At 45.5% G+C, this 23,930-nt stretch overlaps 10 non-coding genes across 10 annotated transcripts; 7 read left to right on the top strand and 3 right to left on the bottom strand.

Annotated features, from left to right (window-relative positions):
• The first annotated feature begins 4,706 nt into the window (after nt 1-4,706).
• On the top strand, nt 4,707-4,848 carry LOC138237350 (U4 spliceosomal RNA). Its single transcript, XR_011188886.1, has one exon. It is a non-coding gene; the product is annotated as a U4 spliceosomal RNA (small nuclear RNA).
• A 3,297-nt stretch (nt 4,849-8,145) lies between these two features.
• LOC138237378 (U5 spliceosomal RNA) lies at nt 8,146-8,259 on the top strand. The gene has a single exon (XR_011188912.1). It is a non-coding gene; the product is annotated as a U5 spliceosomal RNA (small nuclear RNA).
• Nucleotides 8,260-8,652: 393 nt separating this feature from the next.
• LOC138237368 (U5 spliceosomal RNA) lies at nt 8,653-8,766 on the top strand. The gene has a single exon (XR_011188902.1). It is a non-coding gene; the product is annotated as a U5 spliceosomal RNA (small nuclear RNA).
• A 596-nt stretch (nt 8,767-9,362) lies between these two features.
• On the top strand, nt 9,363-9,444 carry trnas-gcu (transfer RNA serine (anticodon GCU)). The gene has a single exon. It is a non-coding gene; the product is annotated as a tRNA-Ser (tRNA).
• Nucleotides 9,445-10,833: 1,389 nt separating this feature from the next.
• On the top strand, nt 10,834-10,915 carry trnas-cga (transfer RNA serine (anticodon CGA)). The gene has a single exon. It is a non-coding gene; the product is annotated as a tRNA-Ser (tRNA).
• A 2,724-nt stretch (nt 10,916-13,639) lies between these two features.
• Nucleotides 13,640-13,758, bottom strand: LOC138237398 (5S ribosomal RNA). Its single transcript, XR_011188931.1, has one exon. It is a non-coding gene; the product is annotated as a 5S ribosomal RNA (ribosomal RNA).
• A 1,766-nt stretch (nt 13,759-15,524) lies between these two features.
• LOC138237414 (U1 spliceosomal RNA) lies at nt 15,525-15,688 on the top strand. The gene has a single exon (XR_011188947.1). It is a non-coding gene; the product is annotated as a U1 spliceosomal RNA (small nuclear RNA).
• A 635-nt stretch (nt 15,689-16,323) lies between these two features.
• LOC138237390 (5S ribosomal RNA) lies at nt 16,324-16,442 on the bottom strand. Its single transcript, XR_011188924.1, has one exon. It is a non-coding gene; the product is annotated as a 5S ribosomal RNA (ribosomal RNA).
• Nucleotides 16,443-17,734: 1,292 nt separating this feature from the next.
• LOC138237430 (U4 spliceosomal RNA) lies at nt 17,735-17,876 on the top strand. The gene has a single exon (XR_011188962.1). It is a non-coding gene; the product is annotated as a U4 spliceosomal RNA (small nuclear RNA).
• A 5,443-nt stretch (nt 17,877-23,319) lies between these two features.
• Nucleotides 23,320-23,390, bottom strand: trnag-gcc (transfer RNA glycine (anticodon GCC)). Its single transcript has one exon. It is a non-coding gene; the product is annotated as a tRNA-Gly (tRNA).
• Nucleotides 23,391-23,930: the final 540 nt, after the last annotated feature.

The raw sequence follows: 23,930 nt of genomic DNA, 5'->3' as shown, positions 1-23,930 counted from the left end.
GGATGATATCGTCATCAAACCAGCGGACAAAGGAGGTGCTGTTGTGGTGTGGGTAAGGATCTATATATCTTTGAAGCCTCTAGACAACTAACTGACACTTCTGCCTACCTCCCTCTCCAACAGGACCCTACCACTGACTACCAAAAGGAAGTGGTATCCACCATTTCCCTTCTTATCAGCAGTAACGAGCTCCCCCAGGAGGCGAACCGGCTCATCATGGAACATCCACAGGTATCTCAATTTTACCTCCTCCCCAAAATCCACAAACCTGACACCCCTGGACGCCCCATCGTATCAACATGTAACTGTCCAACTACTTACATCTCAGCCTTTCTCGACAGCCTCATGAGACCGCTGGTTGAAGATCTTCCCTCATACATCAAAGACACCAACCACGCGCTCCAACTTTTCAATGATTTCCAATTTCAGGGTACCGAATGCCACATTTTTACCATGGACATCACATCTCTGTACACCGTCATTCCCCATAATGACGGCCTTACAGCCCTCAACCACACGCTGGACAAACGCACAGTGCTTGATCCACCCACCCACACCCTGGTACGCCTTGCAGAATTGGTCCTCACACTGAACGCATTCTCTTTCAATAATCTTTTTTACCAACAGGTCAGTGGAGTGGCCATGGGCACCAGAATGGGACCCAGCTATGCCAACATTTTTGTCAGCTGGGTAGAAGAACGCTTCTTCGCTTCCTACACTGGCTATGTCCCTGACCTCTACAAGTGATATATTGATGACTGCGTCGGTGCCGCCACATGCTCCAGCGATCAGCTTGAGTTCTTCCTGCACCATTTCACCAACTTCCACCCGTCCCTCAAATATACGGTTAACATATCTTCCACCACTCTTCCGTTTCTAGACATCCACTTGTCTATCAACTACCCCCGACTGTCCACTTCAGTTTATTACAAACCCACGGATTCACACAGCTACCTCCTGTACAGCTCATTTCACCCCAACCATACTAAAAACTCTCTTCCTTTTTCACAGTTCCTTAGGTTACGACGACTATGCAGCGATGACATCGACTTCGAGAACCAAGCCCTCGAAATGTACTCAATTTTCATCAACAGAGGATACCCCAGCAGTGTGATTGACAGGGCCCTTGCCCGAGCCAAAAACACCCCCTGGACCATCAACCCGATCAGGAACTCCCGCCGTAACAACCGCATTCCTTTGGTGCTTCCTTACCACCCTAACACACTTCCTATCCCCAGGACCATTAACCACAACTTTTCCATCCTACAGGATGATCCCTCCATTGGGGCCCTCTTTTCTGATCGCCCTATCATCTCATATCACCGACCACCTAATCTGCGTAACCTCCTTGTTCACAGCTCCCTTGACCGCCCTCAACAACCATCCACACCAGGCACTTTCCCTTGCAACAGAGCTCGTTGTATCACCTGCAAGTACACAGCCACCACCACACTCATTCAAGGCCCCTCAGGACAATTCCGGATCACCCAGACAGCATCTTGTACTTCCAGCAACCTCATTTACTGTATCTCTTGCAGTAAATGTCCAGCCATCTACATTGGAGAAACAGGAAGGAGACTCGGAGACCACTTCAGAGAACACGTCAGGGCTGTGAAGATTAAAGATCTCTCCAAGCCCATTGTTTCTCATTTCACCTCTGACGGCCCCGACCACTCTAATCTCTCCGTCTGTGTTCTCAAAAACGGTTTTCGGAACTCATACATCAGAAAGACCACCGAAACTAAAATTATTCTGCAGCTAGGATCACACATTCTCCCTTCCCTTAATGACAGACTACTGTTCTTTTAAATTTTCTCCATTCATTGGAAGTTTCATTTCACACCTCTCTGCACCCATTCTGACTTCACACCTCTTGATTGGCCTCTCTTTCTGTCCCCTGCTCCCGTCTCTCACTCCTCCACCCTCCCAACCTTTGTTCTCCCGCTACTTTACCTCTGCCTACTGCCCTGTCTCTCTCACACCTGAAGAAGGCTCCATGGCCGAAACGTTGTGTTCTCTTTCTTCTTTTTTTCAGCATGGAATAAACCTATTACTTGTTCCTTTGCAGCCTACGCATGCTGACGCAGCTACCCACCTGAACTACACTGTATTTAGGATGTGTTTGCAGTTATTCTGTGTCTCTAGCTTCAACACAGTGATATATATATGCATGCTCACTGATTTTTTGGTACATGCCCAGGGCAATAATCATTATGAGGATTTATTTCCAGATGTGCTAGGGGTAGTGTTGTGAAATACTTCAACACACTGGATCGCAGGTTTAAACCCCCTCCACTCTTACTACTTAAAAACCAACAAATGCAGATATGTAGCAATCATATTGTAGCAGACACTCATTTGCCTGTTTCACAAATGATCATATTTTAATAGAGATTCTGTTTGGGATACGGATGTGCATTCTGACAGCAATCTCTTTCAAGAAATGATTTTACCTTTTCGCGGCTTTGCCCTCTTGCCTCTTTGGACAATATCTCCATCTTGTGGTCGTTGTTGGTAATGTCTTCTTATGCCCTTTTTTATTTCAATTCTCTATTGGTTGATTCTAGAATCTCTACAATGGAGTTGAAAACATCAGTTTTATAGCAGACAATATGACATTATTTATAGTCCAATAAGAAACTTATTACCCTGTTTTTAACATAATAACAAATTAAAATTGATTAAAACTAAGTTTGAAACACCAGGGAACATAAAAAATGATTTTTAGGAAAACCATGAGGTTCTCTGTGTCCGATGCCTGCAAGGGGAGAAAGATAGAATCCTTTGATTTTTCAAAATTTGAAAATAAACATCATATAACAACAGCTTTCATTCCTAGGAGTGAAAAATAACCATTTTTCAAGACATATTAGTTTCTAAAACACTACAATAAAGTTAAAAACATCTGTTTTATATTACATTATTTTTTGTGAAATTAGTCATTTTTTGCACTATTTGTAATATAATTTCTAATTAAAAGTGTTTAGAATTAAGTTTGGAACAACAAGGAATACAAAAAAAAAAGATTTTTAGGAAAACCATGAGGTCCTCTGTGCCCGATGCCTGCAAGGGGAGAAAGCTAGAATCCTACACAGGCTCCTGGAGCTCTGGCCTGGCTAAAGAGGCTGAATTTATCCCCTTCAAAGCTCCATGAAAAATGATCATTTAAAATTTGAAAAAAAAAAAAACCATCATATAACATCATACAGATGCAGCCATTCAAAATGCGCGATAAAAACCCACGGTACAGTAACCTACCCACAAGCCACTGCAGGGCACCGGAGGACACCGCGGTAAGTGCTTGGCTGGCCAAAATGACCGACAGGGGCACTCGTGGTGCATTGGTTGGTAGTGAAAAGATTTAATCATTTAATGTCTTTACTGTGCACATTTTAATCCGCTTAGTTTTGAATATTTATATGGATTTTACCACTAAAGGGAAATTTTAGTAGCTGAGCATAAAAAGAAGAGGAGCATAACGCATCTGAAGGTCATAAACAATATTAATTTAGGAACATAAACATTACTGTATGTACATAAACTGTACTGTGTATGGCTTGTCTTGGTAGTTTAAAGAAAAAATACACACCAGTCTTCTATTTCTCCCTAAACATTTTAAGCATGAAAGTTTTATGAAACGGTACCCAAATATGCGATTGCTGTATAGAATGAATTATTTAACACGAACATTAAGCTGTTTACATCTTCCGCCTGAGAACAGTCACCCGTTGCTACCCAACGCAGAAACACAGCCACTAACTAGCAAAGACATTAGCTAGCCAATATGATAAAGAAATAAATGATTATTTTGTTTATTTCTTTTGCACATTTATTTGAACATTTCCATCGATTGTACAAGCACTTGGAAACTGTCCAATCCCTAGTTCATCTGGCATTTTACCGGTCTGGCGCCGGTCTGTGTCTTCTAGCATATAATGCCAGCGAACTCTTGTTTTTTTATGTCCACATTCAAGGGTCCCTTTTTGAACCTGCGAGAAGCATTCTTTCAATGTAACAGATTTACTCCGGGGAAAGGCAGCATGACATTAAGAGTAGCTCAAGCTTTCAGCACCCATATCGGACTGCGTGTATGCAGACACCGCTCAGAATCCCCTGGAAGATTCTCCCTCAATTCCGTTGTGCAGTGCTTTACCTCTTTCAAAAGGCTTCACTTTCCTAGTCACATTCCAAGGCTCATCGAACCCGGGCTGTTTCCTCCAGCGGTATAGTATTGCAGTGAGACAGCACGATGCCTGCAAGACTATGTCACGCTAAACGCCACAGATTGTGTTTGTCCGTTCGTGTCAGTCCTCCTGCAGCCACGGGAAGTGGGACACAAACATGCTGCAATGCTTTCAAGACGTTAGGATTTGTTTGTGCAACATCCGAGAAGAGTACTTGTGGCTTGAATGTGAACTGTACGTGCCCGCCCCCTTTCCTCTGTAGTGCATGAGTTCCTCCCGGCACGCCCTTCGTCATTGTTCTGTCATCTTGTATTTAAAGGGTTGTATTTCTGCTGCTGAAAATAAGCAACGGTTTTCTCACAACGCCCTTTGTTCCCGACGGAGCCCTTGTCTGTCATGAAATTCTTCAAAACCTCAAGCTAGAAGAAGAAGACGACAAATATGAAGCGTTACAGCAACAACATGCCATGAGACGATTGATAACGATTTCCATAGGATCCCCGCGGTTGCCTGGCAACCATCAGCTTTGCGCATTGGCAGTATCGTAGCCTGTGAGGTTTAGCCGAGGCGCGATTATTGCTAGTTGAAAACTTTTCCCAATACCCCGCTTCCGCCGGTTTGCAATACAATCGGTGAAAGCAATTTTTGACAGTCTCGTCAGAGCGTGACATAGTCTTGCAGGCATCGTGCTGTCTAACTGCAATACTATACCGCTGGAGGAAACAGCCCGGGTTCAATGAGCCTTGGAATCTGACTAGGAAAGTGAAGCCTTTTGAAAGAGGTAATGTCGACGCTTTTTTAACAGAGCACCAAAAAAGCGTCTTTTTTGAAGGCCTGGGTACTGAGCATTGATGGTTCAGTGGTAGAATTCTCGCTTCCCACGTGGGAGGCTCTGGTTCGATTCCCAGCCAAAACAGTGGCTTTTGCAGCGAGCGGCTCCATCACTTGCATCCCCTTGCAACTCGCAACTGAAAACCCACTGAAGCTAAGCATTTGTTAGCCAGGTCAGTACCTGGATGAGGGTGAGCTACAGGGAAAAACAAAGTTTCCAGCTGGAAGCGGTGTTAATGGTTCCGGCGGGGGGGCGCTCACCCTGAGGTCTGTGCGGGTCCCAATGCCCCAGCATAGTGACGGAGACGCTGTGTTGTAAAAGGGCGCTGTCTCTTGGATGAGATGTAAAACCGAGGTCACAGCGCTCTGTGGTCATTAAAAATGACCACCAAAACCTTTGACAAATGCTCTTGGTAATTGATGGTCTTCAATAATGCTTCTCCTTTAGGTACATTTTAAATCAGCTGAAAAATGCTGTGAAATGGGGGGTCACTTCACGCCAGTGTAGGATTTGGGTTACAAGAACCATGAAACTGCACGAGAAAGCCCGTACACTGAATTACACGGCTTTCTATTCAAAGGAGGGCAAAAGAAATTCCCTGAGTTCGATTTTTTGCAGCACAGAGAGGATTGCTGTCGTGAGGCTGGTTAGCTCAGTTGGTTAGAGCGTGGTGCTAATAACGCCAAGGTTGTGGGTTCGATCTCCGTACAGGCCAGGTCCCTTTCTCCTCTCTTACAAAAGCTGTTAGGTTCCTTTCCGTGGTGAGATGGGTTGTCATGCAACCCTACCACATAGTGCCGACAGACAATTAAATGACAAAAATGAAGAGAGTTAAAGCAGCTGGAAAGGTTTTCTTACAACTTTTGAGCTGACACAGTTTTGGAAAATGTTTTTTTCACGCTGCACTGTACCACATAGGCAGCCAAGAGTCTACAAAACAAAACAGAATTGACAGTCATATAATGTCCATTTACCCCGGTTTTAAACACAGCATCATGTCTGCCATCATAAGAATATGAGTCCAATATTTTAGAATATAGTCAGAATGTCTTCTAACCTTACCTGTGGTGTCTTTAATCCCTATTGCTCAATGCATAGTGTACGTACTGCATACATGTGTCTTGAGAATGAGGAATGGGCCCCTGAGAGAAATTATACGTTCTGGATGAGGTCAAAGGTGCTGGAACACTGTATTTAGGATGTTTGCAGTGATTGTGTCTCCTGCTTCAACGCAGTGATATATAGATGTGCTCCTGTAATTTATTGGTACATGCCCAGGGCAGTAAGTAGTCTGAGGATTTATTTCCAGACGGCATAGAGCAGTGAAGCAGTGAAGTAGTGCAACACACTGGATCATTATATTATTAGAATCTATTCTACTTAAATTATTACATTAAACACAACTTGAGTTCATTTTAAAAATTAAAAGGTAATGAAAGGAATGCATATTCATGAGGAAGATAATACCGATATGCATGTGATAATCTTCCTTTTATCATGTAAATCATGTTCATCATTACATGATGGGAGCTAAAACAGAAGTTGAGAGAGAGCAAGGACGCCTACAGGAGGAAGGTATAGGACAAGCTGCAAAGGAAAAGCTACAACCCACGACAGCTACTCACCCACCCATCCCACACAGCTATCACTCTCCAACACCTCCGCCATTAACACCTCCAGCACTGAAAGTGCTATGTGCACCATCCACCAGGCCAGGCTGACCAGGCCAGTGCAATACACTGGATCTTTATATTATTAGAATCTATTCTACTTAAATTATTACATTATACACAATTTGAGTTCATTTTAAAAAGTAAAAGGTAATGAAAGGAATGCATTTTCATAAGAAAGATAATACCGATATGCATGTGATAATCTTCCTTATATTATGTAGTGCGTCATTTGGACACTTTGTGGGCTTGAAATACAAAGAAAATCATGTTCTATGGTACAAGATAAATACAAAACGTAAGCTTTTATTTTAATTAGATTTGTTTATAAAGCATAAGCAATCATTTATTACATTAATATATGTGAAAATAACATTTTAGCATCATATTATACATACAGGTCTCTAGCTTCAACACAGTGCTATATATATATATGCTCAGTGATTTATTGGTACATGCCCAGGGCAACAATCAGAATGAGGATTTATTTCCAGACGGGCTACAGGTAGTGTTGTGAAATACTTCAACACACTGGATCGCAGATTTAGACCCCCTGCACTCTTACTCCTTAAAAACCAAAGAAATGAAGATATGTAGCAATCACATTGTAACAGGGGTGACAGTGACTTAATGCTTATACTAGTGGACTTCTGGTACCTTTAAGGTACGGTGTTCCCTGAAAGGCTCTCAAACCCCGCATTTCAGATGCCTAGCTGATGTGTTACACCTCAGAATCACTTTTAAACCTTACCTCTGGTATCTTTAATCCCTATTGCTCAACGCGAAAACTTTACCTGTGGTGTCTTTAATCCCTATTGCTCAATGCATGGTGAAAGTATTGCATAAATGTGTCGGAAAATGAGCAATGGGCACCTGAGAGACTCATTTGCCTGTTTCACAAATGATCATATTTGACTAGAGATTCTGTTTGGGATTCAGTTGTGCATTCTGACAGCAATCCCTTTCAAAAAAGGATACATTCTGGATGAGGTCAAAGGTGCAGGAACACTGTATTTAGGATGTGTTTGCAGTTATTCTGTGTCTCTAGCTTCAACACAGTTATATATATATATATGCTCACTGATTTTATGGTACATGCCCAGGGCAATAATCATTATGAGGATTTATTTCCAGATGTGCTAGGGGTAGTGTTGTGAAATACTTCAACACACTGGATCGCAGGTTTAAACTCCCTGCACTCTTACTCCTTAAAAACCAACAAATGCAGATATGTAGCAATCATATTGTAGCAGAGTGCATCGTTTCCGGCATAGTATGGCAGGGTGTTTTCCGAGTTATTGCACGGATTGGGCACGCCCGCAAGCCAAGAGCCGCAAGCGATGAGCCCGGAGCTGAACGGGCCCCACTGGCTCGTTTGTAAGGCCAGGTGCATTGCCAACCACGATCGGCAGGGCAGAGGCCTTGAAAGCAGCCTGGGCTCCTGCAGCTGTGCAGCCACGCACTCTGGTTTCTCTTCATTTCGTACAAATCTTTCGCCTTTTGCTAAAGATTTCCGTAGAGAGGAGCATGAATGAGTTCCGTGCAATTTTTGTGCTTCCCTGCCTTCGGGTGGTTGCAGCTGGGCTGGTCAAAGAGAGAAAACAAAACCGCTCACAATCACTCTTGTTATGGCGATTGTGGTTGTCTGCTCTGCGAGTCCTCGGTCTCTGCCCGTCTGATTGCCGCTCTCTTCTTTGGGGGGCGGGAAGTGTCCGGCCGCAGGGGATCTTGGGACCTCGCTTTGCAAAGCGGCTTCCCAGAGTGCGTCGTTTCCGGCACAGTGTGGCCGGGTGTTTTCCGAGTTATCGCACGGATTGGGCACGCCCGCAAGCCGAGAGCCGCAGGCGATGAGCCCGGAGCTGAACGGACCCCACTGGCTCGTTTGTAAGGCCAGGTGCATTGCCAACCACGACCGGCAGGGCAGAGGCCTTGAAGGTGGCCTGGGCTCCTGAAGCTGTGCAGCCACGCACTCTGGTTTCTATTCATTTCATACAAATCTTTTGCCTTTTACTAAAGATTTCCGTGGAGAGGAGCATGAATGAGTTCCATGCAATTTTTCTGCTTCCCTGCTTTCGGGTGGGGCGCAGCTGGGCTGGTCAAAGAGAGAAAACAAAACCGCTCACAATCGCTCTTGTTATGGCGATTGTGGTTGTCTGCTCTGCGAGTCCTTGGTCTCCGCCTGTCTGATTGGCGCTCTTTTCTTTGGGGGGCGGGAAGTGTCTGCCCCCACTGCCCCTTTCAAGTTTGCTAAAGACCACGTGGATGTTCCAGAGCAACTCCTGGAACAATGTTCTGTGGACAGACGTGACAAAAGCTGAACTTGTTGGTAAATGTGCACAGCGTTATGTTTGGAGATAACAAAACACTGCATACCAACTCCAAAACCTCATCCCACCTGGGAAGCATGGCGGAGGCTGTACGGCTTGCAATCATCTAGGATCACGCAGGATCTCCTGTTTATTAGGCATAATAAACAGGGCCACTGAACTCCACACTGGCCACTGAACCACAGCAGTGGCTTGCTGGCTTGACATCTCCCAAGAAAAATGTTGAAATCGCATGTGGAACAGGAAAATGACCCTCGAGTACGAGGGAAAAAAAAGAAAAAGATCATCTGGAGCGTGCCAACCCATGTCCGGAGCGTGCCAACCCATGTCCGGACAGCCCAGTTTCCTCGACGAGGTGGCCGAGTGGTTAAGGCGATGGACTGCTAATCCATTGTGCTCTGCATGCGTGGGTTCGAATCCCATCCTCGTCGCTCCGGTACTAGAGCCGTACATTTTCTAGCGGTGGCTGAACATGGTATAGTAGGCTAACGTTGGCTCTGGGTTGAGACCGCGTTTTCACTTACTTGCAACGCAAACGGAGAAAGCGATTTTTGACAGTCTCTCAGAATCACAGTTTGTCATTCCTCTAGACGTTTATACAGTAGAAGCCTGCTTCGTGGCTTAAATCCAAGCTAAGGAAACGGGTTAGAGGTCTGATGCAGAACTGCAAATTCAATGAACGGGAACACTACAGTACATTGCACTGTATGTGTGAGGAAAGCTGCCCCCTTCTGTCCCTTGTAGACCGAACAGAGGACTGTAAAGGATACCGCCAAGGATGCTGGTTGAAATCCAGCTCCAAAGAAGCCCCTTTGGGTGTTATGTCATCAAAAAGTAAGAACAGCGAATCTCCCTTTGATCAAAAGCGCAACAGAACTGTTTTCCGTGGAGCGGGTTTCAGACCCGTAGACCTGTTTTATTTGTAAGGCAGGGCGCATTCCCAAGCGCGAATCTCCTGTTTTAGAAATGCTTTAATGGGCGTGAAGTGAAAATAAGAAATGGGCTCCAGATGCACATGGAAGCAATCAAGTGTTTCATCCGAGCTGTTTCAAAGACTGCTCAAGAGCTTTCCTTTCACAGAGGCGCAACGATTAATGATGGGGGTGCACCCTTCAATGCGCCTTAGGACTCTAGGGAGTGATTGAGACGATTCGTAGCGTGTGCTCATTTCCCTCTATTCCCCGTGTTGCAGTGGTAGGATGACGTAAATTACTGCTTCGACACGTAATGGCATTATAATCAAGTGCAGGAGCTGAGGGCTTTAGTTTTGTTTCGTTTTCCATGGCGTTCGTAAGCGCGCAAATCAAAGGCAATTCCTGCGTCTAACAGGAATGATTGAGACGATTCGTAGCGTGTGCTCATTTCCCTCTATTCCCCGTGTTGCAGTGGTAGGATGACGTAAATTCCTGCTTCGACACGTAACGGCATTATAATCAAGTGCAGGAGCTGAGGGCTTTTGTTTTGTTTCGTTTTCCATGGCGTTTGTAAGCACGCAAATCAAAGGCAATTCCTGCGTCTAACAGGAATGTAAATGCTTTTGAAAGTGCAGTGTGGTGCAGCTTGTAAAATCCTTATCCACATTTGTGGTTTGTTGCTGTTTGTTCTGTCTGCCAAAGCTGCATTTTGACATCCGGACGGGGAGACTTTATCATTTGAACGTGAAGCCAGCCTTAAACCCTCTGAGGCGTGTCTATCTGCCGGCACGTATTTTGTCAAAGGTATTTATTTTTTTTAACGGAGAGCGACTTTGAAAAGGTTTCCGCAGCCACGTCGCACTCCGTGTTAGATTAAAGGAGGAATGCGGCGAGGGCAAACTCGCTGTAGTCGTGGCCGAGTGGTTAAGGTGATGGACTCGAAATCCATTGGGGACTCCCTGCGCAGGTTCGAATCCTGCCGACTACGGCGTCTGCCGCACGTCTCCTTGTGCCTGCGCGGCAAAGGCGAAGTGCTGTTTCTCCTTTCCTGGTACTATAAAAACGCTAAATCGCTTGGCCCCGCTGCCATGGAAATGAGTTCTTCAGATAACCACACATCTTGCGTTCGCACCTCTGGTGTTCTACTTATGCCTTTGAAAACCTAATGAATAAAACTGAAAGAACCGACACAATATGTAGGTGCTCGTAAAGCACGCATTAAAGAACTGTTAACAGCAAGGGTTTCAGTGGGTTAACTGAGGAGAAGGCGTGATCGCTAATTGTTTACTTTTTATTTGGTGTTAGAAACACTCTTACTGTGCATGACGTGCAACAAATGTAGCCACAGAAATTGCATCACGCTTTCATGTATGCTATTGCAGACACCAACGTTGCCTAGATAGAAAACCGAAATAGCCGTGGGTTCGCTTGCTGGTCTGAAGGATCTCTCTTCGAATCTCTATCATTTGTCAATTGAAGTAAAAGGTGCTGCAATCTGATACGTTCAGAATCAAACCCGCAGCTGTTGTTCGACTTTATTTCTTGACTAATTACAACCTTTTACTGTCAAGTTTATTGGTACAACTTGAGCTCTCAGCACCGTACTGAGCCCAGGTGTTTTTCTAAAGCTGTCAGGTGCAGTTCATTTACATGAAGGAAATCTCTTACTGGGTACGATTACAATGCAGTAAGTAGCACAGGCTACTTAGGGAGTAGGCTGATGTGTTTAAAAACAACCAGCGCCAGGCAGGAGTCAAACCTCCAAACTCCTAATCCATAGTCAGACACATTATCCATTGCACCACTGGCCCTGGTGTGACACTGCAGGACTGTAACCCAGTGAGCTTAGCACTGCAACTAGTAAAATATTACCCCCGGTCCATTCTTTTCCAAAAGTGAGAAACACCTGTTTTCTACATTTTGTCTGTTTTAAAACCATATCTCTTTAAACCAAACCAAGAGTTTGTCTTTTGCACTGATATTCTGATTCATTTCGATTTCAAAGAAAAAAAAAACATTACCTTCCAAAGCATCATAAAATTGTCCCTTCCTCCAGACTCTACTTCTCTCTTGTAGTAGTACAGCAGACCTTTCCAGGTGAGCAGATCACAGAGTCCGAAATGAGCTTCCTCCATCAAGCAAAGTACCTGAACATGACTCTGTCATCATAAAAGCGCCCCTGTAATAAAGAAATTCAATCCGAAATCAAGAGGGCAGTTGCCTACTGAAATACAAGAAGTCATAAATTTTAACCTAGCAACACATTAAAGGCTGCATCTATACAAGTACGATTCTAGAAATGCTCACCAGATTACGTTTTAAGAAAGAACTGCGCCTCAGGTTCCGCCGAGATCTTAACTCGGATGGCAGGATTCAGAGTCTGGAGTGTGGAATGATGGCGCACGGAGGGTCCACATACTGTGGATCCCTCAGTGATCTTCCGCGTGTTCAAACCGCCAGCGTGTGACTCCCCTATCCCCCTGACCTCATTGCTCTGCTCTCGCCTCTGTGCAGCTGAGCCCGACTCATGGTAAAGTGGAAAAAAATATGCCCTCAACGTGAGATTTACTCTGGAGTGAGGATAGTTGTTACCTTCTTATCGTTGAAACGGATGTATGTGATGTGGCGACTAGGTTCTTCTCCATTAGCAGGCTTAAGGTTAAAGAAAAAAACATTGCTGACTTCTTTTTTTTTTGCCAGCCGCGAGCGCTGATTAGCGAGGTTTGTATTTCATGTTTTGCAAGTTGCATCCATTTTAAGAAAAACAAGTCGTTCAAGACAGGAAATGAATACTTGCATTTAATTAAGTCTAGACGTATGCGGTTGTCCATAATGACCAGTTCTGTTCGAGAACACAGAACAAAAAAAGGCACCGCTGGGATTCGGACCCAGGATTTTTTGTTTACTAGACAGGCGCTTTAACCAACTAAGCCACGGCGCCCCGGGAGTGCTGTCCTTTTGCAGCCACTTGGACACACCACTCAGACACATCTGCATTCGGTGTGTGCTCCGCCTGCTCGCTGAGCAAGTTGCCACCTTTACATACAATAGCAACATCGACACCAAGAGAAAGGATGACAAATGGCTTTTATCTGGAACTTTTCATGTCCAAGGAGCTCAATGTGCTTTCTGTGTACAACAGGGCCACTGAACTCCACACTGGCCACTGAACCACAGCAGTGGCTTGCTGGCTTGACATCTCCCAAGGAAAATGTTGAAATCGCATGTGGAACAGGAAAATGACCCTCGAGTATGAGGGGAAAAAAAGAAAAAGATCAACTGGAGTGCGCCAACCCATGTCAGGACAGCCCAGTTTCCTAGACGAGGTGGCCGAGTGGTTACTGTATGCTGAGTCTAAAGACAGTTTCACCCATTTTCTGATTGCTCGGTTCTGTACCAGTGCAGACATGTCAAACAGTGAATGGCTGTACCTCTATTGTATCCGTGCTCAATGAATGAAATCGGTAACAAATGAATATATGTCTAGTTATACGAAAAACGAGTGGTTTATCGACTCATCTTCATTTGCAGATTTAGAGGCAGCTTCGATATTCGTTTTACAGACGGGTTTTTTTTTTGAATATGGGTCACACACATGCCACAGCAACAAAACATCTCTAGAGATGAGGCTATAGATCACCTTTCCATCCTGCAGGTTTTCCTCCCAAAGCCTACGGCACCAACGGCGACCCCTGCTGGCCGGGAGAGCAAAAGCTTACAGCACCTGGTATTCCCAGGCAGTCTCCCATCCAAGTACTAACCAGGCCCGACGCTGCTTAGCTTCCGAGATCAGACGAGATTGGGCGTGTTCAGGGTGGTGTGGCCGTAAGCGAAAGCCCCAGCGCCTGACTCGCTACTTGAAGCTGTGTGTGGCGGGGGTTCCGTGCCCCCCGAGCGGGACTGAAGGATCGTTCGTGTGCAACTCTTTGGAAAGGAGCTGCTTTCCAAATCGCATTGCGTGCCTGGATGTTGGCGAATGCGCTCCCTTGTGTTGGCTCGTCCCGCACTGGAGGAGGACAAACAATCTGCACGGAGGAGCACCAGGCAAGTCTTCACCAGACAAAAACCTCCAGTGCACAGCACTCTGGAAACATTTCGGGGCTTTCGCGTGTTTATTTCAGCACGTAAAGCGCACCGGTCCAACACGTCGGCCGGGCGCGCGGCGCCTCCGCCCTCTTGTGGCCTTGCGGCGTCAGAGCAAGAGGCTCCTTCTCGCTGCCCTTCCGCTGTGTTGCAGGGCCCCGAGAGGGAACCCGGAGCGCGCACTTTGTGGGGGGCGGGGGACCGCGTTCGCGCTCTGCCCCCGGTCTCTTGCGCGAGTACTAAATCTCACGGACAGGGGGGCCTCGTCATTGATTGTTACAGGTGAGACGGGGATTAGGAGGAGACCCCGACTGATGGGTAAAGGGGAGCACTAACACCAGAGGGACACCCCCGGCGTCTCTTTTTGAGAGACGCCCTGGGGTTTCCTAATGGCCAAGGAGGGTCGGGACCTCGGTTTGACCTCCATCAGGAGGCTGGGGCGTAAGAGAGCCACACAGCCCGCAGGGTGAGCGCTCCCTACTGGTCCCAGTCACACCTCTTGCAGGAGCAGCAGCAACCGGAGCTTTTCCGGGGTGGAATCTCCCATCCGGGTGCCGGCCAGGCTCACACCTGCTGGGCTGCCCCGGGGGTGAGCCCAGTCGAGAGTCGCAGGGCCAGATCTAGTCACCGGGGAGAAACGATACAAGTGAAGGATTGCTCGGCTCTCGGCACTTGAAAAGACCGACAAATGTCTCGTTCCCGCCGGAGCTGAATGTACCCGCATGTGTGGTGTCGTCTTCTTCCCCCGCCCCGCTGTGTTTGCTGTATTGTCTCTGAAGCCGGCCCCCCCGAGACGAGACGGGCTGTTCCTGTGCCCCAATTAACACTTTACAGGTGCCATTCCCCGGCATTGTGGCCATTGTCGGTGCTCACACGCGATAAGATAAGGCGGAGGAGAGTGGGGCATGCCCAGCGGCAGACATTCAAGGAGGGGGCAGTGCGAGGTGAGGTGAGGTGCGACACGCCGGAGCCCCGACGCAGCTAATGCGGAGCACTTGTTGGACTGGCATCGAAAGGACGTGTGCGCACGGAGCGAGCCTTCCCTGCGGCGGAGCGCGGGAACTTTCTCCCCCCCTCCCGCTGCAGGAGTTGTGTGCACTGCAGCGGTGCCGAGAGAAAAGCACAGAAGGCAGCAGGCTCTGGAGAGCAGGTAAGAGACGGAGCCTTGTGGGCAGGCGAGCAGGCCCGTTTTTTGGAAATTGCTGAAAAGGTTTGTTCGGTGTGTGGCAGGCGCACGTCGCGAGCTTGCGTGGCGATCTGCCGGTCTGGAGTTATGCAAATGAGGCCGAATTGCATCCCGGGACATGCTGCGAATGCGCAACGGCGACTGCAGATGTGTAGGAAACGGCGCGCTCGTTTTCTCGTTTTGCCCACACTTTTGAGTGTTAGTGTGGCGTGTGAGTGTGTGAAAGAGTGGGCCCAGCAGGAGGCGGTGGCGTGCGGGGCGAGGAGGTGGCCTAGGCTGCGCGATTTGTGCTGTGGGTGCGGGCCGCTTGCAGGGGCCTGTTTAACTCATACTTACCTGGCAGGGGAGATACCTTGATCAAGAAGGAGGTTCACCCAGGGCGAGGCTCGGCCATTGCACTCCGGCTGTGCTGACCCCTGCAAATTCCCAAAATGTGGGAATCTCGACTGCATAATTTCTGGTAGTGGGGGACTGCGTTCGCGCTCTCCCCTGATGTGCTTGGTCCAAAATCAGATACGGGAGGGTTAGGACACCACGAGCTGCGTGGCTGTGGAAGGATCCCGGTTCGACAGGAGTGGACGCCGCTGCTGGTTCTCGCTGGCTTTTAGTTAGGGGTCCGGAGAAGCATCTCAAGCTAGTTCCACTACTCCTTCCGGACGTTCATTCCCTTTTCAAAGTCAGTCGTTTTGCTGTAGTCTGCGTTCTTTAGGCTGATTATCGAGGTTAGCCTTTATTTGGTCATGGGGGGCCTCGGTACTGTATGCTGAGTCTAAAGACAGTTTCACCCGTTTTCTGATTGCTCGGTTCTGTACCAGTGCAGACATGTCAAACAGTGAATGGCTGTACCTCTATTGTATCCGTGCTCAATGAATGAAATCGGTAACAAATGAATATATGTCTAGTTATACGAAAAACGAGTGGTTTATCGACTCATCTTCATTTGCAGATTTAGAGGCAGCTTCGATATTCGTTTTACAGACGGGTTTTTTTTTTGAATATGGGTCACACACATGCCACAGCAACAAAACATCTCTAGAGATGAGGCTATAGATCACCTTTCCATCCTGCAGGTTTTCCTCCCAAAGCCTACGGCACCAACGGCGACCCCTGCTGGCCGGGAGAGCAAAAGCTTACAGCACCTGGTATTCCCAGGCAGTCTCCCATCCAAGTACTAACCAGGCCCGACGCTGCTTAGCTTCCGAGATCAGATGAGATTGGGCGTTTTCAGGGTGGTGTGGCCGTAAGCGAAAGCCCCAGCGCCTGACTCGCTACTTGAAGCTGTGTGTGGCGGGGGTTCCGTGCCCCCCGAGCGGGACTGAAGGATCGTTCGTGTGCAACTCTTTGGAAAGGAGCTGCTTTCCAAATCGCATTGCGTGCCTGGATGTTGGCGAATGCGCTCCCTTGTGTTGGCTCGTCCCACACTGGAGGAGCACCAACAATCTGCACAGAGGAGCACCAGCCAAGTCTTCAGTGCACAGCACTCTGGAAACATTTCGGGGCTGTCGCGTGTTTATTTCAGCACGTAAAGCGCACCGGTCCAACACGTCGGCCGGGCGCGCGGCGCCTCCGCCCTGTTGCTGCCCCTGCAGCTGCTTCACTTTTCCCTTTAGTTGCCATCGATTTTTTTGTAGTGCTATACATATACGATTGAGGTATCTTAGAGTTCTCCTTCGAAGACCCAGCACTCTCTTTTCTTTTCCCAGTGTTACTCATATCGGACTTTTTAAACCTAAAAAAAAATCGTTTTTTTTTCTTTCAATTAAAACTGAAGTTTAAACAACTAGTGTTAAGTCCTTATTTTTCTGTAGTCAAAAAAAGCAAAAATTAACATTCAGGTCATGAAAAACTCAAAAAAACTCCCCAACCACTAAACTTTACCTCCCACCTGAGCGCCATCTTGAACGCCCCTACCACCAGAGAATGCTCACGATTTCGGAAGCTGTCTCCGGGACGTGCTGATTCCACACATCCTGAATAAATCATGATATTGTTAGTTGCTGTAGCTAGACGTTCAAATGAGTTTCATGGCCAGATGGACTGTTTCCTCCAGCGGTATAATATTGCAGTGAGACAGCACGATGCCTGCAAGACTATGTCACGCTAAACGCCACAGATTGTGTTTGTCCGTTCGTGTCAGTCGTCCCGCAGCCACGGGAAATGGGACACAAACATGCTGCAATGCTTTCAAGACGTTAGGATTTGTTTGTGCAACATCCAAGAAGAGTACTTGTGGCTTGAATGTGAACTGTACGTGCCCGCCCCCTTTCCTCTGTAGTGCATGAGTTCCTCCCGGCATGCCCTTCGTCATTGTTCTGTCATCTTGTATTTAAAGGGTTGTATTTCTGCTGCTGAAAATAAGCAACGGTTTTCTCACAACGCCCTTTGTTCCCAACGGAGCCCTTGTCTGTCATGAAATTCTTCAAAACCTCAAGCTAGAAGAAGAAGAAGACGACAAATATGAAGCGTTATAGCAACGACATGCCATGAGACGATCGATAACGATTTCCATAGGATCCCCGCGGTTGCCTGGCAACCGTCAGCTTTGCGCAGTGGCAGTATCGTAGCCTGTGAGGTTTAGCCGAGGCTCGATTATTGCTAGTTGAAAACTTTTCCCAATACCCCGCTTCCGCCGGTTTGCAATACAATCGGCGAAAGCAATTTTTGACAGTCTTGTCAGAGACTGAGCAAGGTGTTTAAAGACAGATTTGGTCACGGTGATATCATGGTAGAAAGAAACGAGCTTGTTACGTGTCAACAGGAACGCTCTTTAGCTCTTTCAGCTTTATGCAGAGAACAGCGTCTGTCGAGATTACTTTTGTGTCAGCGCGAAACGCCGTGTGCTGTCAGTATGATTTCATATTGCTCATAGCGGCGCCTGGCTTTTGTCTGTCAAACGTTAGGTTGCGCTTCTTCATGCTGCATCGTCGGCATGAGTGGAGCATTTTAAACGTCTGTACTTACTGCGCCCCATAAGAAATCGTTTGTCCCCATTCAAAAGAGATTGTGCGATGTCCTGCAGCGTTCGCAAAGCAAACCTTTGACAGTTTGAAAAGAGGAATTTATTCTGCTTCCTGTGCGTGCAGTAGTTACAAAGTTGAACGTCTTTACACGATCTGCTGCAGTTTTCAGTGGGTGGGCTTTGTCAAATGGCTTGGAAAAACGCACTGTGTTTCGGCTCGGGAAACATCGTGAGCAGTGTCCTGCATGTTTTCTGTGTATAGCTGTCTTTTAACGCATACAGAATTCATTCGAAATCATTGATTTCTCCAATTAACAAGGGTCCCTTTTTGAACCTGCCAGAAGCATTCTTTCAATGTAACAGATTTACTCCGGGGAAGGGCAGCATGACATTGAGAGTAGCTCAAGCTTTCAGCACCTTTATCTGACTGCATGTATGCAGACGCTGCTCAGAATCCCCTGTAAGATTCTCCTTCAATTCCGTTTTGCAGTGCTTTAGCTCTTTCAAAAGGCTTCGCTTTGCTAGTCACAATCCAAGGCTCATGACAGCATTTGAAAACATTCGCAACTGCGTTGGTCGGGAATCGAACCTGGGTTAACTGCTTTGAAGGCAGCTATGCGCAACACTGGCTCGCTCCAGAATAAATCTCACGTCGAGGGCATATTTTTTTCCATTTTACCGTGAGTCGGGCTCAGCTGCACAGAGGAGAGAGCAGAGCAATGAGGTCACGGGGACAGGGGAGTCACACGCTGGCGGTTTGAATACGCGGAAGATCACTGAGGGATCCACAGTATATGGACCCTCCGTGCGCCATCAGTCCGCACTCCGGACTCTGAATCCTGCCATCCGAGTTAAGATCTCGGCGGAACCTGAGGCGCAGTTCCTTCTTAAAACGTAATCTGGTGAGCATTTCTAGAATCGTATTTGTATAGATGCAGCCTTTAATGTGTTGCTAGGTTAAAATTGATGACTTCTTGTATTTCAGTAGGCAACTGCCCTCTTGATTTCGGATTTAATTTCTTTATTACAGGGGCGCTTTTATGAAGACAGAGTCATGTTCAGGTACTTTGCTTGATGGAGGAAGCTCATTTCAGACTCTGTGATCTGCTCACCTGGAAAGGTCTGCTATACTACTACAAGAGAGAAGTAGAGTCTGGAAGAAGGGACAATTTTATGATGCTTTGGAAGATAATGTTTTTTTTTCTTATACTGAAAATGAAAGGTAGTTGTTTCTATATGGACTCAGTCTTTGGAATTTGTATATTTATATATTTCAGTGAACCCTCAGCCATTCCTTCTGTATTGTAATTCAATTTCTCTTTTAAAATTCCTTCCCCACTTCTAGGACCTGCAGTTGCTGAACTCCACAATGGCTTCTATTGGAAAGTCTGTGACTGAGCCCAAGTAAGTGTTCATTTTTTTATGAAACCATTATTTATTTAGGAGCAATGAGCAATTCTTATATAAATGCAATAAAATCATTATGCTCAAACTATGAGAGAGAAAATTAAGGATAATTTAAGAAATCAGTCTTAGCTTGTTTCTATACACAGATGGTATTATTTATTTTCAAAGGAAACCCGCGCGGATTCCCCTGGTGTGCAAGATGTACCTGAATACTCTTGATCAGCTTCCTGCTCACTTGAAGAGGGCGTGTATGAAGCACGCCACGGCAGAAAAGATCAGGATGGCCTCTCAACAGGCGAGGGAGGACATGATGAATCACCTGAAGAAGGGGGTCATCGTGGATTACCACAGAATAGAGATCGTGTCTGGTGAGGCAAACAGGATAGTGGTTGTAAGACTGCTAGAGTCCTTGGGCCTTTTTGTACATGGGAAGCCTGAAGACACATTGGCAAGGTGAGATATTTTTAATCTGTAAGGCTTCTGTAGTTTCTTTTTGAAATCATTGTTACAACATATTATGTAAAAGCATGTTGAAAAGAATCTACCTGCATTCCAGCGGCCCTGAGCAAGAGGCCGCTGTCCAGGAGGATTAGATGCCAGAGGCTGCTCTAGAAACTGAAACAGAAGCGGATAAGGAAGGGGAAGATGTGAGCTCTGAAGAACTCTATCAGCAGTAAGACTTTTTTATTTTTCAGATGTATCTATTTTTTACTAAAATTCTAATTTGTCTTATAGGTATAAAATGTTTAAACCGGTGTTTTATATCCTTACAGGCCCTGAGTAGTTAAAAAGTATCAGCAGGCCGGAAGAGAGTGGCCCAAGCTGGACTCTATAGAAAGCACTCCCTGGATGCTCCTCTCCTGATTGGATTCAAACAGTACCTTACCAAGGATCTGGGAGTGGCAAATTATTCTCAGGAGGCATTTATTTTTTAAAGGCATTTAAAATTAAGCAATGGTATCTTCATTGTAAATGTTTTTATTTCTTAGCTTAAAATTCACCCATGTGAAATGATGTCAGCCATATACATCATGACTCTATATTTCCTACCTGAATCTATTCTACTTAAATTATTACATTATACACAATTTGAGTTCATTTTAAAAAGTAAAAGGTAATGAAAGGAATGCATTTTCATAAGAAAGATAATACCGATATGCATGTGATAATCTTCCTTATATCATGTAGTGCATCATTTGGACACTTTGTGGGCTTCAAATACAAAGAAAATCATGTTCTATGGTACAAGATAAATACAAAACTTAAGCTTTTATTTTAATTAGATTTCTTTATAAAGCATAAGCAATCATTTATTACATCGCTTCTTGAATTAAATCTTTTGACAAGAGGTAAGACTTCTGTTACATTTAAACCCATGTTTAGCTGTGTTTTTTAGATTTAACTGAACCAATTTCTGTGTGTGATAATGTCCTTGAATTCTGACAACATCACACTAAATTACATGATATAAAACAGCTAATGTTTCTAGAGATAAAGTTTCTGAGATGCTTCTAATTACTTTTTATTACCAGGGACAGTTTAATTCACCTTGTACAGTACTGTAAGACCAAGATGCTTTTTTTAAAAGTTATTTAACATTTTATAGAACTTTGTCTACTATGGCAACATGATGTGCTTGGTGAAACTTGGAAAAATACTGCTTGGCCACTTATCTTAAGATAAAGATAGGATAAAGGTTTATCTTTTGCACCTACCTGACCCCCAGGGAAGGCCAATGCTTTCTAAGTTGATGGTTCCCTACAGTAGACTGTACTTTAATTTCAAAGGTAATGTATATTGACCCAAATCAGTTTTGGAATCCAATCTACTGACGAGATGGAGCACATCCTTTTTTCAGGATTTTAGCATCATACGTTTGGTATATTTAGTCCCTAATGCTGAAAGAAATGATCATAGAACATTTGGACACTTTGTGGGCTTGAAATACAAAGCAAATCATGTACTATGGTACAAGATAAATACAAAACTTAAGCTTTTATTTTAATTAGATTTGTTTATAAAGCATAAGCAATCATTTATTACATTAATATATGTGAAAATAACATTTTAGCATCATACGTTTAGTATATTTAGTCCCTAATGCTGAAAGAAATGATCATAGAACATGACATCTAACCTTACCTGCGGTGTTTTTAATCCCTATTGCTCAATGCACGGTGAAAGCATTCCATACATGTGTCTGACAATGAGGAATGGGCCCCTGAGACAGTCATTTGCCTGTTTCACAAATGATCGTATTTTACTAGAGATTCTGCTTGGGATTCAGATGTGCATTCGGACAGCAATCCCTTTCAAGAAATGATATGTTCTGGATGAGGTCAAAGGTGCTGGAACACTGTATCTAGGATGTGTTTGCAGAGACTGTGTGTCTCCTGCTTCAACGCAGTGATAAACAGATGTGCTCCTTTAATTTATTGGTACATGCCCAGGGCAGTAAGCAGTCTGAGGATTTATTTCCAGATGGCATAGAGCAGTGAAGCAGTGAAGTAGTGCAAAACACTGGATCATTATATTATTAGAATCTATTCTACTTAAATTATTACATTATACTCAATTTGAGTTCATTTTAAAAAGTAAAAGGTAATGAAAGGAATGCATTTTCATAAGAAAGATAATACCGATATGCATGTGATAATCTTCCTTATATCATGTAGTGCGTCATTTGGACACTTTGTGGGCTTGAAATACAAAGAAAATCATGTTCTATGGTACAAGATAAATACAAAACTTAAGCTTTTATTTTAATTAGATTTGTTTCTAAAGCATAAGCAATCATTTATTACATTAATATATGTGAAAATAACATTTTAGCATCATATGTTTAGTATATTTAGTCCCTAATGCCGAAAGAAATGATCATTTGTTTAACATGCACGGGTCTGTCTCAAAGGATGCAGTACTCCTGAAGGGTCTCAAACCCTACATTTCGGATGCCTAGCTGTATCCCTCACATGTGGCACCTCAGAATGACTTCTAACCTTACCTGTGGTGTATTCAGTCCCTATTGCTCAATGCACAGTGTACATACTGCATACATGTGTCTTGAGAATGAGGAATGGGCCCCTGAGACAGTCATTTGCCTGTTTCACAAACAGGGACCTGGACCTAGCCCGTACAGGGCTCAAACCCGCGACCTTGGCGTTATTAGCACCACGCTCTAACCAACTGAGCTAACCAGCCTCACGACAGTGCTCCTCTCTGTGCTGCAAAAAATCAAACTCAGGGAATTTCTTTTGTCCTCCTTTGAATAGAAAGCCGTGTAATCAGTGTACGGGCTTTCTCGTGCAGTTTCATGGTTCTTGTAACCCAAATCCTACACTGGCCTGAAGTGCCCCCCCATTTCACAGCATTTTTCAGCTGATTTAAAATGTACCTAAAGGAGAAGCATTATTGAAGACCATCAATTACCAAGAGCTTTTGTCAAAGGTTTTGGTGGTCATTTTGAATGACCACAGAGCGCTGTGACCTCGGTTTTACATCTCATCCAAAAGACAGCGCCCTTTTACAACACAGCATCTCCGTCACTATACTGGGGCATTGGGACCCGCACAGACCTCAGGGTGAGCGCCCCCCCGCCGGCACCATTAACACCGCTTCCAGCTGGAAGCTTTGTTTTTCCCTGTAGCTCATCCTCATCCAGGTACTGACCTGGCTCACACCTGCTTAGCTTCAGTGGGTTTTCAGTTGCGAGTTGCAAGGGGATGCAAGTGATGGAGCCGCTCGCTGCAAAAGCCACTGCATTGGCCGGGAATCGAACCCAAGCCTCCCGCGTGGCAGGCGAGAATTCTACCACTGAACCACCAATGCTCAGTGCCTGGGCCTTTAAAAAAGACGCTTTTTTGGTGCTCTGTGCAAAACGCGTCGACATCTGCTTCCAGCTGCAAAATGCCATTTGCGGACGCTGAAGAACTTATTTCTAAGGCAGCGGGTACAAGCGATTGGGCGTTTTAAAACCACCAGGAACAGCAAAGAGGCGCGCTTCTTTGCTTGTGCCGAAACACACCGACTGAAAGCGGACAACGTAGCCGGCAGGATTGGAACCTCTGCGGGGAGACCCCAATGGATTTCTAGTCCATTGCCTTAACCACTCAGCCACGACTACAGCAAGCCCCACTGCCGCTGCGTTCTTGCTACAATCTTACCTGGATCGCGAGGCGCCGGCGGAAGCCTATTTCAAAGTCGTTCTCCGTTTCAAAAAAACATTTCCAAAATACAAGCCTTGCAGACAGACACGCCTCAGAGGACTTAAGGGTGGCTTCATGTCGGAATGATAAAGTCTCCCCGTCCGGACATGAAAATGCCACTTTGTTACACACAAAAAAAGAATCAACAACAGAGAAATGCCCA

Source organism: Lepisosteus oculatus, unplaced genomic scaffold, assembly GCF_040954835.1.
Source record: "Lepisosteus oculatus isolate fLepOcu1 unplaced genomic scaffold, fLepOcu1.hap2 HAP2_SCAFFOLD_96, whole genome shotgun sequence".
Classification (NCBI taxonomy): Eukaryota; Metazoa; Chordata; class Actinopteri; order Semionotiformes; family Lepisosteidae; genus Lepisosteus; species Lepisosteus oculatus.
The sequence above is the reverse complement of the archived record's forward strand: the minus strand, read 5'-3'. Positions and strand labels throughout refer to the sequence as shown.